The following is a 19,414-nucleotide window of genomic DNA, read 5'->3' as shown; positions in this document are numbered from 1 at the left end:
AGGAGGGCATGGCCACCTCCTCCGTTGCAGACACTGTGGTTATGCCCACCGGGGAGCCGTGTCCTCGCTGCCTGGCGGGCAGGGCCCTGGGGGTTGCCCTCCTCTTGGGTTATGTCCTCTTTAGGCCCGTGGGCTCCACCCAGCTCCAAGGTGACTCCTCGCTGGCCCAGGCCGCTGCCGGGGCCTTGTCTTGCCTGGAGAGTGCTAAGCGGGGTGGGCTGTGCTGATTCTGGCCAGAGACCTGGGGTCGTCTGATGAGGGACACGGGACGGGACACCATGAGCAAAGGGGGGTGGCAGAGGGAGGACATGGGGAGAGCCTGGGTCCCCCATGACGTCTCAGCCGCTCACGTAAGTAACGTGGATCCCCTCTACCATGGATGCTCCCACTGAGCCGGAATGGTCCGTCCCGCTGCCCAGGCCACCTGGCTCCTCATCGGTGCCCCCCCCCCCTCCTGCGGGAGAGCGAGGGGAGGAGGCACCACCCGGCAAGGCCTCAGGGCAGGGCTGCAACCAGAGCCTTTAAAACCAGGGAGCGAGGCAGAGAGGGCGGCCCCCATGCCCCCGGAGGATTGGGGCGCGGAGAGCAGAAATCCACTCGACTTCCCTCTTCAGCTTTGGGATTCATGGGAACGCTTCATTCTAGTTCCTAACACTTTTCTTCATCTATAACTGATCTTTCCCCACTTTCCAGTTAAATGACTTAACCCCCCCCCCCCCCCCAACAGCTCTGTTCGGCATGTTCTCCACATGAAGCAGCTGTGCCAGCCCGGGCCGCACCCACAGGCGATCCCAGAGGGCGTGGCAGCACCTGCCGAGGCCCAGGCGGCAATTGTTGCCGACACGAGAGGGGCAGAGCAGGAGGAAGCTCCGGGTGGATGTAGCAACTTGCTCTTCCCCGGAGTCCTCGCCTGGAAAGCCAGGGCAGGTGGTGGTGACAGAGCCCAGCTCCGACCGCATTCCTGCCTCAGGTGAGGTCTGGGAGGTGAATTCCCAGGTTTTGTGAAGGGCCTAGTCATCACAGCTGAGAGCCCAAACCTGCCCCGGGCCGTTGTTCAACAGCAGGCGCGGCCCTCCCCCTGGGCTCCGGAACCCTGGCTGGCTGGGTTCCAGGCAAAAGGACCAATTACTGACCTCGTCATGGGTTCCTTCCTGTCTCCCACCCAGCCTGGCCTTTGTGGTGACACCAAGACCCTCCCTCCATGAAGGCCCCTCGGATGTCACCTCGGGGGCCAGGCCTTTGCAGGTCTGGTCCCTGCAGGCTCCCAGCGCCCGGAGCTGTCTGGCGTCTCCTGTGTGTCTCATGATTATTTCTGAATGACTGACTTTGATGCGCTTGGATGGGGGGCTCTGAGCCCACAGCACAGTGGGAGAGAGGGGAGTGCCCAGTGCAGGAGTAGAGGCAGAATGAAGACGGAGCCTAGGAGGGGCAGGGAGGAGCTGCCGGAGAAGGCAGGGTGGCCACACCCGAGTTCTCATGAGCCACGTGGGAGAACACAGCTCACCTGGACCTGTGTGGGACATTCTGCTGGCCCTGGTCCAGGTCCGGGCCGGGCAATGCTCTGTGGGCCCAGGACAGAACTGGGCCCCACCCCTTAGCCCGGCCTGGACTGCATCTGATGACAAGATTGTCCTTGGTCCCTGTTCAGTCACTCAGCACATTTCCAGGGGGTTTCCAGAGCCCGGAGGGAAGGCTGTGGGGAAGCCCCCGAATTATTCCCGGAGCTGAGCTGGAGGGAGGCTCTCCTTAGACGCCGTTCCCAGGCCCTCTGCCAGCCCTGCTGCCCGTGTCTGCGAGGGGCCTCGTCTTCCTCTGCAGTCTCTCCGTCAACATCCTGGCCCTTCTCTTCTGACTCAAGAACCCCTCGCGTTCCTGGTTCTGTTGCACCTGCTTCACCAGGGACTCTGCTCTCAGCTGCATCGCCAAGGAGGGAAGGCTTCGACGGAGATTCTCCGCTGAGGACCTGGCTGAGATGGTGGAGGCAGCGGCTCTGCCCTTCCCAGCACTTGCCCGGCCGGCTCTCTCCACGCCTGCAGACGGCAGAGCCCCCCACCAGGGAGGTGGCCGCGAGAACCCCACGGGGCTGTGCTGAGGGTTAAAACAGAGAACGCACATAGGCGTTCACCAGGGGCTGGAACATAGCAAGCAACCAATGAATGCCAACCATTTACATTTGGCATCTCCTTTCCATCGTCTTGTGTCTCTCACCTGAATTGATCAGAACTTCGCCTCCTTACAGGATGGGAGTTTGTGGGGAGTGACGATGACAATGGAGGGGGCAGAGGCTTCTGTTTTATTTTTAAATCACCAGACATTTTCAAAATGGTCGTTGCTTGTTGAAGAGCAGGCCCTCGCGCTGCGGTGCTTGGGCCTCCTTGCAAAGTGGACTCCTCCAAGGAGGAGAGTTGAATCTCATCTCCTTGGCTGTGGGCGGAGGAGGGGCCAGCTTCTAACCAGCAGGAAGCCGTGCGGTGGCGCCTGGAGACTTGGGGGCCAGGCTGGGTGTCTGGGGGTCCCTGTCCCCCATGGAAGGAATCCAGTGATCCAACAGGGGCCGAGGAGGAAGACTGAGTGGCAAGGCACCCCAGGTGCAGGGAGCGGCCAGGGAGCCCAGCTGCCCCAGCCCAGGCCTCGGACCCAGGAATGAGAAGGCTCCAAAGTGACCCCACTCGAGCCACCAGCTGACCACGATCCCTCAGAGACCCCGGGGGAGCAGCCAGGCTCAGCTGCTCTCAATTCCTGGCCCACGAGGCAGCTCTTGCTCTTTGAAGCCACTACATTTTGGGCAGATTGGTCAAGTGTTCATCAATCACAAGAGCACATCACCCACTAGGAACTGCGTCACAGTGTTCTCTCTGTTTCACAAATGAAGAAACTAAGCGTTAGAGCAGCGGTTCTCAACCTGTGGGTCGCGACCCCTTTGGGGGTCGAACGACCCTTTCACAGGGGTCGCCTAAGTCCATCAGAAAACACATATATAATTACATATTGTTTTTGTGATTAATCACTATGCTTTAATTATGTTCAATTTGTAACAATGAAATTGGGGGTCACCACAACATGAGGAACTGTATTAAAGGGTCGCGGCATTAGGATGGTTGAGAACCACTGCTTTAGAGAACACGTGTAAGATGCCACAGGAAGATGCAGGGACACAGACGGTGTCCATGTGACCTCAGAGTGGCTCGAGGCCCTGTGGGGGGCAGCCTCGTGGATCCTGCAGCAGGTGGGAGGAAGGTGGGTGCCAGGGCTCCTGGCTGTGACTGCCCCGCAGGCTTCTCACTGCACACGCTCGCCCTGCGCTCGGAAGATCACCGCCTGCTCGGCTCGCTCAGGCTCAGGCAGTGACCCCAAAGGCTCTGCCACACGGCTCCTTGTGTGACAGCTCCGGACAGAGCGGGGGCTTGGGGAGGCCAGGATGCAAGGGGAGGAGGCTGCGAACGGTGGTCGGTGGTCGGGGAGGAGCCACATGGTGTGCGGAGCACCAGGTGGGGAAGACAGAACAGCAGGGCTGAGGGCGGAGGACCGCTGAGGAGGTGCCGGTGGCAGAAGCCCCAAAGAGCAATGAGAACATGTGCACGGAGGACGATGAGTGTCCCCGAGGCAAGCAGAAGGGCCCCTGTGCTGCCGTGGGGAGCGCCCGGGGATGCTCAGCCCACAGGGCCCCGCGCAGCCTCTGGGCCACGCGCTGCGCCTCCCTAGGGAGCCTGCATGCCGCTGTCCCCAGGCAGGTGTTCACGCAGGGGCACCTCCTTCCAGCACCGATCAGGCCGGGCACCCGGGGAGGGTGGGGCACAGGATGGGAATGAAACTGTCTGAGGAGCCGGAGGTCTGCAGGGAAGTGATGCCTGCGAGACCCACTGTGTGCTGGTCCCACAGGGAGTGACTTACCTGTTAATCCTGCCATCAGGCCTATAAAACAGGCACCGTTCCCTGGAGAGGAGGCTGAGCTCAGAGACAGGAAAGAGGATGCGACCAGCCAGTGCCCGGGTGTAAACGCAGGTTAGTCTAGGCCTGAAGTGCGGTGGTTTGGCGCCAGCCCCTGCCTCTCAGACGTGCGGGTCCGTTACATTTCCGTGTGCAGGTCCCGGACTACACAGAGGGCTTCGAGGCTGCAGGGGAGGACGAGCTGAGCTCCCCTCAGAAGAGACCAGGGAGGGGTGTGGTCGTCGCACAGAAGTTACTAGGTCTGGGTTCTGAAGGATGGAGAGGAGTTCGGTAGGTAGAGAGGGTGTTGCGGAGGAGGGAACAGGGTGCCCTGGAGGGGAGGGAGGGAGAGGGACCAGCAAAGACAGAGTGGAGCGCACAGCAGCGTTCACCAGGGCCAGGCGTGAGCGATTCTGCTCTGATGAAAGGGATGTGGACGTACCTGTGGGCTAATAGGAAGCACGAGGCGTTTAACCTACCGTGACTCATGCGGACGGACGGTCGCTCTGTGCAGCATCGCTGGGCAGGTTCACTCGGCTGTTGCAGTGATGCCTCGACAGCGACGTTCTCACTGTGACACACGGTTCTCCCTTTCTCGCGCTCACAAGCCCTCGTCTGCGTCTCCGCCAGGGCCCCGTACCTGTTGGATAAGGCTGCCCTGAGTGGTCTTATTCCCGAACATCTCTTATGTTCGGGAATTGCATGGCTAGTGAGGCACCCTTTGCTTTTTCTGGAGGAAGGACTTGCTAGCCATTGCAAGCTGAACCAGTTTCATCTCTACGCTGTCTCCCATGAAAAGTGGACAGAAGACTAGCTTCTGTGGAGAGCACTGCGCTAAGTGAAACGAGCCAGTCAGAGAAAGACAATGCCATCTGATCTCACTCATGAAATCCAATGAACGAACTGGACTAACAAGCAAAATAGAGACAGACTCATAGATAGAGAGCAGGCTGCCAGCTGGTGGGGAGGGGGAGCTGGGGGTCTGTGAAGGGATTGAGCAAAAAAGAAAAAAAGAGAAAGAACTCAGGGACACAGACAGCAATGTGGTGATTGTGGCCAGCAAGGGTGTGTGTGGAGGTGGAAGAGGGTACGGGGAATAGGTGGTGATGGGAAAAATTAAATTAAATAAAAAAGACCAGCTTAAGAATGTTTATAGAGTTGCCATGATTAAGTAATACAATGTAAATAAAGAACTCAACCCGATATTTGACGACACTCATTCACAGCAGGAGCTGTCTCTCTGTGGTCCCTGTGGTCCTGGGTACATGGGACGCTTGATGGAAACAAGGCGAGCAAGATGAGTTCGTCGTCGTCCCCAGCATCTGCTGAACGTGTTCCCCATCCGGCTTCCAGGGCAAGTTCCTCCTCACTGTCTCATTCACTGTGCACCCCACCCTGTGCTAGGACTCTCCCCGTTTTCCACCGACTCAGAGTTCAGGTCAGCTCCGTGTGGGCCGGGCTTGAACCCAGGCCGCCTGGACGCAGGAAGGTTCTGCTCTCTGGGAGCCAGTGCTGCGCAGCCAGGGGCCTGCCTCTCCTTCACCTCGGCCGACATGCTACTCCCAGAGGCACCCCGCTCAGCTGGTCGGCCTCCTCCAGGCCTTGCCTTCCTCCACGGATGTTACATGGCATCGCACTGTACATGCCACCTGCTGAGGGTCCACAGAAAGACCATGATAAAGAGGGGAAGAAAGCAGCAAGCAGGTTTACATCCACGAAGAAAATAAGTCACAATTCACTTCCTGTATCCAAGAGCCACGTGGATTCCGCAGAATAGTCCACGCAGCCCTACGTCGAGCGACGAGGCCCAGAGGCGCCTGACAGCCCACATCTCGCCCCGGCCTTTACCAGTTTGAGGGTTCGCACACTTTCAGGCGAGTATTTAAACAGCATCTATACTAATAAAAGGGTAACATGCTAATTAGGGAGGACATCTTCCAGACTTCCATCTGGAAGTCCATCCAGACAAAGCCACAGTGGCTGCGAGGCCCAGGGCTCACAGCAGCCATGGGCTCAGGCAGCTGTAAGGCCTGGGGCTCAGGCCTTTCAGCTGCTGCAGCTGCCAGTGGCAGCAGCAGGGGGGTGATGGGGGCGGCGCCTTCCCCTGATCAGCCCAGTCGCCTCTCGCAGAGAGGACAGACTGTGGCTTGGACCCGCTCCCTGAGGGGAGCAGGCCTAAGCTGTCAGTAGGACATCCCCTGAGGGCTCCCAGACTGTGAGAGGGGGCAGGCTGGGCTGAGGGACACCCCTCCCCCCCGCCGCCAGTGCACGAATTTTCATGCACTGGACCTCTAGTTCTAAAATAAGTATCAATATTCATTGTTTGGCTGCACTCTTTATAACTTCTATGTTGACATCAGCAGAAGTACTGTAGTAAGAGCATAATTTTAAAATAGAAACCATCCCCTACAGCCAAAAGGGCATAGTAATTTTATGTTAAATAAAAATACTTAACCCGATTGCCATTTTACAAAGGAACACTGAAGCTGCGAGCGTCAGAAGCAGAGGCAGGTCAGTGGGTGCAGCCCTGGGTTTCGAAGGGGTCCTGCTCGGTGCATTAAAAGGTATAAACACTCCCACACAGAATGCTATGCCATGGGGTGGGATTAGAGGGCATTTTTATGCATTAAAAATATCGTTCTGAAATGCCTGAAATTTTACATGAGAGTCTATTGCTCCTTTAACCAGGCGACTGAAGAAGCTGTGCATCGATAAAGGAAGAACCCGGTGGAGGCCAAGGAGGCCGGCCTGGCTGGTCCGGCCCTCACTGGCCTGGGCGGGGCTCCCCCTGCAGCAGCCGGCACACCTGCTCCTCCCCAGCCCAGGTGGGGTGTCTCGTGCTCCTGCTTCTTCGGGAACTGATGGGGTCCCGCAGGTGCCCTGGCTCTCTGACCTCAGCCTGCCCGCTGTTCTCACGGCCCCTCTGATGAGTCCCAGCCCAGCCTGCTGCACTGGGCGGTGGGGAATGGGGGTTCAGAGCCGGAAGCTGGGGTTCAGGTCATGGCTTTGCCCGGTAGGCTATTGAACGGGGCAGGTTATTCGTTTCCTTATCTCTAGAGGGCAGATGATAACACTGCCTTTTGTGTTTGTTTTAATTATCAGAGAGAAAAATGTATAGAGTGTTTGTCAAAATGCTTGTCATCTCCTCATTCTGCTGTGTGTCTGTGCCATGTGCGCCTCTGGGCACTGGCGAGATGGAGTCTCTGTGGTTCTCAGAGGAATATGTGTTTTCGACTCTTATCTTAGTACAGACACCGCGTGCATGGCTTTCACTGACTGGCATTCGTGGGTCTAAATTGTGCACAGAGCCAGCGATCGCCTCCCCCTGGACCGGTGTTGTCAGCAGTCGCCTGTGGCCGCTTTCGTTTTGCCATTATTCACAGCCTCTCGTGTGGCCGCTGGGTTCTACTTTTTTTGAAAGGCAACGCGAAACTCGGAATGAGCTAAAAATCCCATAATAGTTAATACCACTCCAGTATCACAGGCTCTGGTTTTATGGAAAAGACATGTTCATTGTTCAGACCTCAGGACCCAGCTCAGACGTGAAAATGGCCCCAGTTGTCCAAGAGCCAGCATCTTACTGTAAACTTTACGCGCAGTGGAAATGAGAAAGCAAAGAGCTGAACGAAGAAGGAAGCGTTGGAACGGATGCTGTGACGACTGCAGTTCTCCGGAGAGACCTGAGGGTGCACAGCTAACTAATGGTGCTGGCGGTTGCTGGACACTCTTTATGTGCCAGGCACTGTTCTAGGCGGACCAGCTACTTTACTCCTCTCATCGGGAAGCTGTTCGCATTCCCTCCCCCCCACGTTAAAGGTGAGAAAACTGAGGCACGAGAGGTTCCGGAGGCAGGTCACAGGAGTGCATGGCAGCGCTGGGGTTCGAGCCAGGAAGCTGTGCTCGGAAGCCGCGCGTCTTGTGCCACATTGTATGTGCATGTGGGTTACTGTGTGGCCTCACTGCAGACTTATGAACAATCGGACTTGTTGACAAGTTTCTTTTTTTAATAGATTTTTATTGGTTTCAGAGAGGAAGGAAGAGAGAGAAAAGAGAGAAACATCAATGATGAGAGAGAATCATTGATGGGCTGCCTCTTGCACACTGCCTACCGGGGATCACGTCCACACCACAGGCAGGTGCCCTGACGGGGAATTGAACCATGACCTCCTGGCTCATAGGCCAACACTCAACCACTGAGCCACACCAGCCAGGCTTCCCACACTTGTTTTCTCTCTTTCCACGAGCATGCACAGTCACACAAATATTCCCGGGCGACCTTTTTGAGAGTTCGTTCCACAGAACCTTAGCACATGTCTTCTAAGAACAAGGACATTATCCTACATAACAGCAACATAACAGTTACGTTCGGGAAATCTAACATTGAAGGCATATTATCTGATACAAAGACCAAATTCAAACGTCCCCAACTGTCCCAATAATATATTTAAATGTTTTTATTGTTTTCAGTCCAGAATGGAATCAATAAATATTAATCCCATTCGCTGTCTTATAAAAATCTAGGATATAGTTCCAGAGCCTAAAATAAAGATTTCTCTTATCACCTTGACATTTTTAATGAAAAAGTATTTATTTTGTCAAGACAGGAATAGTTACAAATTTTTTTTTGTTGTGATGAAGACTTTTAAGATCTACTCTCTTAGCAACTTTCAAATATGCAGCGTCGTATTCTTAACTATAGTCACTGTGCTGTGCATGTCATGCCATGACATTTATTTTATAACCGGAAATTTGTTCAATTGATCCCTTCACCCATTTTGATCACCCTCCCTCCCCCCACCCCCGCCCCGCCGCCTCTGACAACCCCCAACCTGTTCTCTGTATCTGTGAGCTTGTTTCAGTTCCACACACAAGTGAAAGTGAACAGTATTTGTCTTCCTCCATCTGACTTTTGTCCTCGAGGTCCATCCATGTCGTTACAAATAGCGAGATTCCCTTCTCTTTTGTGGCTGAATCGTATTCCATCGTGTGTGTATGAACACGCTTTTCCTCTGCGAGAGGAAAGGCCATGTGAGGCACCAGGCAGGTGCCCTCTGCAAGCCCAGGAAAGAGGCTGAGGAGGAACCCCACTGCCCCACCTTGACCTTGACTGCCGTGCTTCCCAGACACTTCACAGCACAAGTCATCTTCCTTGTGAGGAGTTAGAAGCGCTCAGATGGAAAGGCGTGAGCGAAACATTACACATACGGCTTAACCTATTGCTTCCACTTTGCAGCAGGTCATAAAGCACAAAACCATTCTTCAATCTCTTTAGACTGTGACACACTGTCATTGTCGCGCACCGTGCCTGGAAGGGAAGGAGTTGGGACCGAGTTTTGGTCTCTCCACGGAATCTATCCAGCCAGAGCAACAGGGGCCCCGGGTTTCAGGAGAACGGAGATGGTGAACCTGACCCTCCGCCCACTGATGGGGCCGTGGCCCAGGAAGGATCGGCCCCTCTGGGTGCCCCGGTGCCTGGCGGCAGAGCGAACCCCTCGCCGAGGCCCGGCCTCTGCATCCATGCACAAGGCTGGTGAGTCCCAAAGTCTAGCTCGTAACATGTCAAGTCCAGGGGGTCCCTGCCGCAGTGTGATGCGCCGTCCTGACAAGAGGACAGTGTTCCCGCCTTCATCAGAAGCGCCTGAGCTGCTCATTCACAAACAAAACCCAAACAAACGCGGTCTCCGGGGCCCCGCGCAGACCCAGAGTCGGAACTCTGGATCAGAATCTGCTCTCACAAGCATCTGAGACTGGTCCTCACACTAGCATCTGAACCACTAGCCCAGGGACAGCGGAGGTTTCTACAATTGACTCTTACTGGCCGCCATCTTTCTGTACCTCATCTCTCCTTTTGGTCCCCAGCCCATCCTCTTAGGCCCAATGCTGAGCTGGGCCCCAGCTCACACTCCCCCGCCCCCCCAGCGGGGTTCTTTTCCACCCGGTGACCCCCCTCATCTTCCCACTACTGAAGCAACGCTGCCTCTCTTCCCTCCTTGCCACTCCCCTGGGCTCCTATGCCTGTCTCCTCTGAGCTTCATTTCCTCTCTGGCCTGCTCTCCTCCCTGCCTGCCGAGCCACGGCTAATGGAGCTGGAACATGCGGGGAGCCGGAGGCAGGACAGCCGGGGCTCTGGGCTCCAGCTCCCAGGGAGCAGCCTCCTGATGACAGAGGGCCGTCCAGGACACACCCGGGCAGGCAGAGCCGGCCTCCGACCCGGACTGGAGGACAGAGGAGCGGCAAGGGGGTGAGGCGCCGTGCGGGTTTATGACACTGGAGATTCCACAAGGAAGTCGCTCAAAGGCCCAAGGCCGGTGGGCAGGGTGTGGTGGGGCGAGCCCTTCCTGCACAGCTGCCCTGCCCTTCCCTTGGTGACCCCTGCGTGGCGGGCTCAGGGCCACTGAGAATCAGGTGCACACTGCTGACAGGCCTTACCAGGCTCGCCCCCACGTGGTCGCTCTACCTGCCTGGAGGGGATGTTCTCATTTGTCAGGCCTTTTAGGAAAAAAGACTAAGTCCCATGGACGAGGAGCCTGGAGCAGGCAGGGGTGCAGCTTCCCCCACGTGCCCTTCACGCACCCCACACAGGTATAGAGGGGGGATGCCGGCTCTGAGGCAGCTGTGGGCCGGCTGAGCGGCAGCACTGGGCCTTGGGCAATGCTGAGAATTGAGGTGGATTTCATTTGTCCAATGTGATCGGACAAACCACTGTCCCAGCATGTGTACTCACATGTAGACAGGTACACGTATGGAAGGGTACACGCCTGCACTCCGGCACAGGGGACGCGCTCAGTGTGGCGGCTCTTCCCTTCTGCTAGAAACTAGTCTCAGATCTGCCGCCGGCCTGTGCAGATCCCGTCGGGGTGCCTGGAGGCCTGGCACCTGGGACCTCTCACAAGGAGGTCTCTGTGTCCGATCACCTGTGAGGACAATTGGAGGCCATGTTCCCTCCCCTCCCCTGGGGCACATGCCATTCACAGGGTGTGGCTGCGTCCTTCTGTCCTTCCAGGTCCAGGATATAACCATTTGGCTGTGCCCTGCAATTGGCCGGGAGGTGTGGCTCCTTCCATAAACTCCAAGGGGCAGGACAGCTCCTTGGGAGGGGACAGGACAGCCCCTTGGGAGGGACAGGACAGCTCCTTGGGAGGGGCAGGACAGCCCCTTGGGAGGGGACAGGACAGCCCCTTGGGAGGGACAGGACAGCTCCTTGGGAGGGGCAGGACAGCCCCTTGGGAGGGACAGGACAGCCCCTTGGGAGGGACAGGACAGCTCCTTGGGAGGGACAGGACAGCCCCTTGGGAGGGGCAGGACAGCCCCTTGGGAGGGACAGGACAGCAGTCCTCTCCCAGGAGCCCCCCCGCACCAGATGTGGCCCCCACAGCACCATCGGAGTGGTGGGCGCTCCTCTCTGGGTCTGATGGGCCAGACATTGTCCAGTTTCCTTACTTCCTGCCTCAGATCCCCAGGGACCTCCCTTCAGGGGCTTGCACTCCTGGTGGGGGCTGCCCTGCCCCCACCTCAGAGCCTATCTTCCAGGAGTTGTATCTGAATTTTTTTTTTTAATCTTCATCTGAGGATATTTTCCCCTTGATTTTTAGGGAGATGGAAGAGGGAGGGAGAGACAGAGAGAAACATCGATGTGAGAGAAACACATCGATTGGTTGCCTCCTGCATGTGCCCCAACCAGGGCCCGGGCTGGGGAGGAGCCTGCAACCAAGGTACATGCCCTTGACTGGAACCGAACCCAGGACCCTTCAGTCCACAGGCCGGTGCTCTAGTTCTAGCCACTGAGCCAAACCAGCCAGGGCTGGTATCTGGATTGGAATGTGAGTTCCTGCACCTTGTGTGAGCTTCCTTCTAGAATCACAGGTGGGCCCTGCATGTCCAGGTTGGCCTCTCCATCCTTCCTCCACCGCACTGCGCCACGGGCCACCCTGGCCACCCCGGGCCCCGTCCTCGCTGGCCTTTTCTCCGGCCTCTTCTCTGTCGGAAACATCCGGCTTGCTCCCCGCTTCTCTTAACCCACCAACCCTCCCGCTCACATAGGGCTCAGCAGTGCCCCCCCCCCCCCGCCCCCATGGGCCCTGCCCCTCCTCCACTCTGCTTCCCAGCACAAGCCTGCCGCTGCCTTTCTGGTGTGACATCGGGTGTTTGCACCTGTGGCAGCATGTGCTCCGCAGCCCTTTCCACGGTGACCCCGAGGCCAGGCTCACGGCTCCCACTTACTGGTGTCTCGGGATTGACTGCATTTTATTCCCACAGGGCTGTCCACACCGCGATGCGCCCCCTCTCACTGCCCCACAGATAAGCGCCCGGAAGGGGATCTTTGGGTGAATTAATCTGCCCTGTCACCACCCGGAGAGGAGGCTGCCTGCCCTGCTGCCACCTGAACTCCAAGGGGACAGACACTCCTAAATCACAGGGGCCTCTAGTGACGAGGCTGCTCGGGGCTGGCTCCACTGTGCTTGTGATCTCATTCATTCATTCATTCATTCACTCACTCACTGTCCTGGCCTCCCTGGCCATGCGTCCTAAAGCAGGACCCTCTGCTCACGTTGGTCAAAGCACCCGCTCACTTTCTTCATGGCCCTCACACGAGTCCACCGTCATTGGTTCCCGTGTTTGTCCGTCTCCCCCGGGACACAGATCACGTCTGCCGTCCTGTGTGGCGGCCTGGGCACCAAGGGCAGCGCAGTGAGTGATGAGAGGGAGGGCACCCGGTTCACTGACTCCATGCCTGGCGCCAGGTGGCGGATCGGGTTTGAGTGGGTGTGCTGGAGTCTGAGGGGCCTGTGGAACAGCCACTTCTAGAGACGTTAATAAAGAGAAAACCATCCGTGGGCTCCACTGAGGCCTGACACAGCGGTGAGACAGGAAGAGCCACTTGGGACGGAAGCAGGGAGGGAACGACTGAGCTCACCGGGTGACCCGTGTGTACTGCCTCTTGACAACACCGGTGCAGAAGGTAGGGTTGGGTCTTATGCCAACACAGGCATTTTTTTATTATTATTATTATTGACTTTAGAGAGAGAGGAAGGGAGAGGGAAAGAGAGAGAAACATCGATTGGTTGCCTCCAGCATGCATCCCCCCACCACCCCAGCCCGAAACATGGGCATATGCCCTGACTGGGAATCAAATTAGTGACATTTTGGTGCCCAGGATAACATTCAACCAACTAAGCCACACTGGCCAGGGGCTAACATCTCCTGTCTGCTGAGCCATGTGCCCCTGAGTTGAACGGGGATTAGGCCAGATGATGCTAAACGTCCTCCCAGTTCTACGTCCGACGAAACGACAGATGCAAATGTTCACAGAAGCATCATTCATAATAGCCAATAAGTGGACATAGATGGACTGCCCACCGACTGGTGAATGGACACATGAATGTGGTGCAGCTACTCAATGAGGTAGAGCATTTGGTAATAAAAAGAAATAAAGCACTGATACAAGCTACAGCACAGATGAACCTTGAAAACATCACGATCGTGAAAGAAGCCAGACAGAAAGACCACACGTGGCAGGACTCCCCTTATAGGAAATGTCAGAGACAGAAGGTGGGTCCGTGGCTGCCTGGCCTGGGGTTCGGGAATGAATGGGGTGACTGCTCCTGGGTACAGGGTTTCTTTTTGAGATGATGAAAATGTTCTCAAATGACCTGTGGTGATGATTGCACAACTCCGTGAATATACTAAAAACGATGGAATTGTCCAGTATAAGCGGGTGGATTGCATGGCATGTGAATTACATCTCAATAAAGTTGTTCTTATTTTTAAAGAATGTTATGAAAGAAGTTTTGTTGTTGTTGTGAATCCTCACCAGAGGGTATTTTTTCCCATTGGTTTTTAGAGAGAGTGGAAGGGAGGGAGGTGAGGAGAGAGAAGCATCAGTGTGAGGGCCAGGGATGAACTTGCAACCCAGGTACATGAGGGCCAGGGATGAACTTGCAACCCAGGTACATGCCCTCGACTGGGAATTGAACCCTCGACCCTCTGGTACACAGGCTGATGCTCTAACCACTGAGAACACCAGCCAGGGCATGAAAGAAGTTTTAAGAGAAGAAAAGAGCTGGCTCCTGGCACAGACATATATTTTTCCAGACCTGACAAAAATATGGGTATAACTTTGATTCATTCACACCACATGGCTATTATAGTGTTCGCTGTTGTAAATTTTTTATTTGACCCTCTAAGGCAGTGGTTCAACCTGTGGGTCGTGACCCCTTTGGGGGTCGAACGACCCTTTCACAGGGGTCACCTAAATACATCCTACATATCAGATATTTCCATTACGATTCATAACAGGAGCAACATTACAGTTATGAAGTAGCAACGAAAATAATTTTATGGTTGGGAGTCACCAAACATGAGGAACTGCATTTAAAGGGTCGCGGCATTAGGAAGGTTGAGAACCACTGCTCTAAGGGCAAGGGGCTCAGTGCCCCTGACTAAACAGTCAGGTTTTGTATGTTTTAAAAATTCTCTCAGCACACCAGTTGAAAATCACCGCTCCAGCTTTTTACCCAACTACAACTCATGCTAGATTTCAAATTCATTCACCCGTGGGACTCATGCAGTCACTCACTCACTCAGCAAATGTTTACTGAGCATCTACTATGGACCAGTCACCTTAGAATAGAATTCTGACTCTTATGACATACAATTCAGCGGGAGAGGGGGATGTTAAGCTAATAGTCTCACAAATTTCACAAAGAACTACATAATCACAAATGATGTGCTATGAAGGATAAATATAGGGCATTGTTATATGATGCGGCCCCTTGGTCCTCACCTTCCTTTCTATACTTACTCGCTAAAGACGCCCATAAAAAAAATACTGGGAGGAAATGTCCAGCTCCTGAATATTTGAAAAGACATTAACATTTAAACCTCTCAAGTAAGTGCTTTCTGTAGCTCACGTAGAGGTGGCCCTGGCTGCATACGATCCCTCACTTACAACAGCAACATTTACAAATAGCAAACTTGGTGACTTTGAATTCAAGCCTGACCTCTGTAGGGAAAGCATGGAGGCCACATGCACACAACCCCATGATGTTTGTACAAACTGGACACACCCGTATAACCAAAACCTAAGTCAAGACCCAGAACCCTTTAGAAGCCAGAGGCCCACCCCTGCCCACGGGCGTTCACCAGCCCCAGCTCCCCAGCACTTGGAGCATTTTCGGCGCGGCGGGGTCAACGCGGAGTCTTTCATATCACATGCAGAGCAGCTTATTTTTCCCTCCTGGGCACGTTGTGACTCCCTGGGGCTCTGGTGGACCGTCGGCCAGGAGCACATGCTGCATGCTGGGAGAGCCAGAGCGCACGCAGCCAGCACGCCAGGCCCTTCGAGGCTGCGTTCCTGGAGATCTTCCACACAAGCAGGAAATTTCCATGGGGCAGAGGCCCGCGCCGAGGACGGAGGCCGGGGACAGCAGTCCCCTGGGTGGCTGGGTGCCAGCCCCTCACGCAGGGTGGTGCCAGGCTTTCTTCAGCTGCTGTTCTGGGCCCCCTCCTCCCCCCCCGAGGGGAACACAGTCACCCTGTGTGTCTCTCCCACCCCCTCACCACACAGCCCTCCTTGCAAATGACCGAGACTGACGTGCTGATCCCCGGACTGGTAAGGCCCTGTAGGGTGCCTGTTAGGCTGTAATCAGGAAGCGCTGAAGAAGTTTCCATCTAGTGTGGGGGCACCGTTCTTCTGACCCTCATGGGGAGTGTAAAAGAGTGTGGCTGGGGCCCTGGCTGGTGTGGCTCAGTGGATAGAGCGTCGGCCTAGGGACTGAAGGGTCTCGGGTTTGATTCTGGTCAAGGGCACATGCCCGGGGTTTAGGGCACCATCCCCAGTAGGGGGCGTGCAGGAGGCAGCCCATCGATGATTCTCATTATTGATGTTTCTATCTCTCTCTCTCCCTCTCCCTTCCTCTCTGAAACCAATAAAAATATATTAAAAAAGAAAAAGAAAAAAAAGAGTGTGGCTGGGGAGAAGGAATCCAAAGGATTGTGGGAGACAGAGGGACAGAGCAGCCACCTGCGGCCCGAAGGAGGTTCGGCCATCACGGAATAACCCTAAGGACGTTCACGGGCAGCGATTTCTGCTTCAGAGACCAATCCAGGCCAGGAGGCGGCCAGGAGGCGGCCAGGAGCCCCGCCCGTCACATGGTGCAGGGAGTCCTGGGACAAGAGTCCTCTCACCGCTGTTCACACAGCCCCGCTCCTCAGGCACCGCTAGCATTTTTGCTGTTTGGGTTGTTCGGTGCTTGACCCAACGTGCCAGTGATGGGTACGTGTTTGTCATGCTGACATTTCTGCACATAGACCCTTCCTGTCTCTTTTGATGCCTTGCATGGGGAACCCCTCTCTCTACAGCGGCTTCCCTGGTGAAGACGGATCCCTCTGAAGCCCCCTGCTATGGCCCTGGCCAGTGTTGCTGAATGGTTAGAGCTTCAGCCTGCGCACCAAAGGTTTGTGGGTCCAATTCCTGGTCAAGGGCACATACCTGGGTTGCAGGTTCGATCCCCTCATGCGGAAGGTAACCAATCTATGTGCCTCTCTCACATCAGTGTTTCTCTCTCTCTTTCCCCCTCCCTCCCTTCCACTCTCTCTAAAAATCAATGGAAAAAATATCTTGGGTGAGGATTAACAGCAACAACAAAAATAAATAAATAAAAAGTAAACCCCCTGCTCTGGTGTCATCTCAACTGTGAAGCCCCCGCCAACCTACACAGGGAGAATTAGTGTCACTGTGTCCTTGGCTGTTTCTGTACACGATTCTGTGTATTGTTACACGAGTGGGAGAATGGATGAATGAACCCAGAAATCTTATTCTTTTTGGTAGTTTCAGAGCTTTGCCCGGAACCTGGCCCAATACCCATCGTATCACATGATGATCATGAGAGATTAGAGTTAGTGGGAACTTCCATCAGTGTCTCCATTATACCACTCACTGCAGAAATCAAGCATTGTGCTAAGTGAAACAAGCCAGTTAGAGAAAGACAAGTACCATATTATTCCACTCATATGTGGAATCTAATGAACACGATAAACTAACCAACAAAATAGATATAGAACAAATGACAGCTGTCAGAGGGGAGGGGGCTAGTGGGATGGGTGAGAAAGGTGAAGGGATTAGCAAAGAGAAAACACACCCACAGACACAGACAACGGTACGGTGATTACCAGAGGGAAAGGGAGGTGGAGGAGGTAGGAGAGGGTGCAGGGGTAACAAATGGTGATGGAAGGAGACTTGACTTGGGGTGGGGAACACACAGTACAACATACAGATGGTGTGTTATAGAATCACACCCCTGCAGCCTATATACTTTTATTAACCAATGTCACTCCAATAAATTCAATAACAATTATTTTCATTAAAAAGAAAAGGAAGCCCTCTGTCTCTCGGGTTCTATTGTCCGTTCGCACACCCTCAGCAGTGGGGCGCTCACTAACTCATTGGACAGCACGATTTGTAGTGGCTCAAACTAATAGCAAAGTGTTCTTTCCTGTCGAGCTGAAAATGGCCTCGCTGCAACCTTTACCTTATTGGTCCCATTCCTCCCTGTCCTCCCCTCCCCCAAACTGGGTACTAGCCATCCTCACCTATTTGAAAACTGCTGTCGGGTTCCCTTTAAAATTCTCTTTTCCCCAAATGGGCCAGTCTGGGCTGAATCAGACAGCAGTCCGTCATACACGTTTCTAGATCATTCCTCCTCTAGCCCTTCTTTGACGTCCAGTTCGTCCCTGTGGTTCTGTGGGGAGTACTCAGGAAGGTCGTATGGTACTGAGAGGTCAAAGGCATAGGTCTGACCACTGACCGCGTTTCTGTGCCTCTGAGCCCCAGGGCTGAGCACTCAGAGGGGCGGCACCCACTCTCACAGCAGCGGCTGCTGAGGCCCGAGGGGCATGTTGCCACCACAGTGACCACGCGCGTTCCCCTCCGGCCTGGGTAAGAGAGCTTCTCTCTCGTTCGTCTTTCCAAACTGACGTGAGCTGGAGGGAAGGAGCCCGCCCAGTGAGGACGAGGGTGACATCGGGCTCAGTGATCACCGTCAGGGAGGAAGGAAGCCGTGTGTGGAGGGATGAGGCTGAGTAGAAAGCCAGGGGCCCCGGGTGGCGAAGGGGCGGGCACAGGGGGTGAGTGGGAACCGTACTTGAGGGTGAGTGGAAACTCTCACTCCAGGAGCAGGACTCGGGGGTGGCAGTGTTATGGGGTAGGGGACTGAGTCATGAAAAAGTTACAGAATGTTACAATATTATAGAGTAAAGGGTTATGAGGGGGGAAATGAAACATGAGAAATTGAATGTGCTCGGAGGGAGAGGGGGGATGTATGAGTAAGAAGTGCGTCAGAGTCAGTGGAAGAAGGATTGTTAGATTGTCTTAGAAAAACAACGTGTTATGATATGCTCCAGCCAGGTGTGACTCTGTTTAACCTTAATGGAATGCTTTGTAGTTAATTTTTCTTAACACTGTCTTGCTATAAAGGATCATACTGCACCCTTGGTCTCTGCCACATGCCTCGAGGCTTCCCAGAGCGGGAAGGTACGGGCTGTGGTCAGCTGGCCAGCTTAATAAAAGGCTTTCAAATTTAAATTCTGAGTTGGTGGTCTATCTCGTTGAGCCAACCCATAACAGCAGCACTGGCTACGCCTTCACCCTGCTCTGTGTGGCCACAGCAGAGGGGGAGGGGCCACAGTGCAGAGCAGGTGCCCACATGAGAGGGGCTTCACTGTCCTTCCCCCCTCAGTGTCACAAACACGGCCAGCTACAACCTGACCCAGCGAGAGATGCTTTTAGCAAGGCCTCTGTCCATCCCAACCCCGGGGGGCGGGGTGGGGGTCCTACCTGCTGAGCACCTGGCTACCCCAGAGGCAGCGCTGCCCTTCTCGCAGGTTCCTCTGATAAGATTGGGGGGCGGGGGTTGCCATGGACTTATTTTCAGGAATATTGCAGCCGGCAGTATACTCCCAGACTCGGAGGTCATTCCCAGCACAGTGAGATCTTAAACACCAAACGAGGCGGCAGAAGAAAGTGCAGGCCTGAAAAGTAGGAAGATGGAGGGAAGCTGACTGCTGAGCGAGGTCACCTGACTCATCGGAGCCCAAAGGAGTCATGGGTTTCGGTGGCCGGGCTGGCCCTGTGCCCGGGGTCGCAGCCGGGGCAGGAGGACGCGGAGGCGGAGGCGGTGGGGGAGGCGGAGTGGGGCTGTCACAGGTGCAGTGTGGCAGGCTCTGGTCCTTCTCGGTGTGTGTGACACCTGAGGGCAGAGGCCACGTGCCAGGGCGTGCGGGGGACTCTGCAGGGAGTCGCGTGGGCATTGTGTCGTGTGGTGCGGGGAGGGGACACGCTGGCCACCACACCAGCTCCCCGAGGTGGGTCCCAGCAGGAGGGCCACACAGCATCAGTGACGACCCCAGTGCCCCTCCTCCCGAGTTCTGCGAGTGTTAGACGAAGACCTAAGCTGGCAGCGGCCCCCTGTGGTGGGGTGTGCTCCGAGCG

Source organism: Myotis lucifugus, unplaced genomic scaffold, assembly GCF_000147115.1.
Source record: "Myotis lucifugus unplaced genomic scaffold, Myoluc2.0 scaffold_279, whole genome shotgun sequence".
Classification (NCBI taxonomy): Eukaryota; Metazoa; Chordata; class Mammalia; order Chiroptera; family Vespertilionidae; genus Myotis; species Myotis lucifugus.
The sequence above is the reverse complement of the archived record's forward strand: the minus strand, read 5'-3'. Positions refer to the sequence as shown.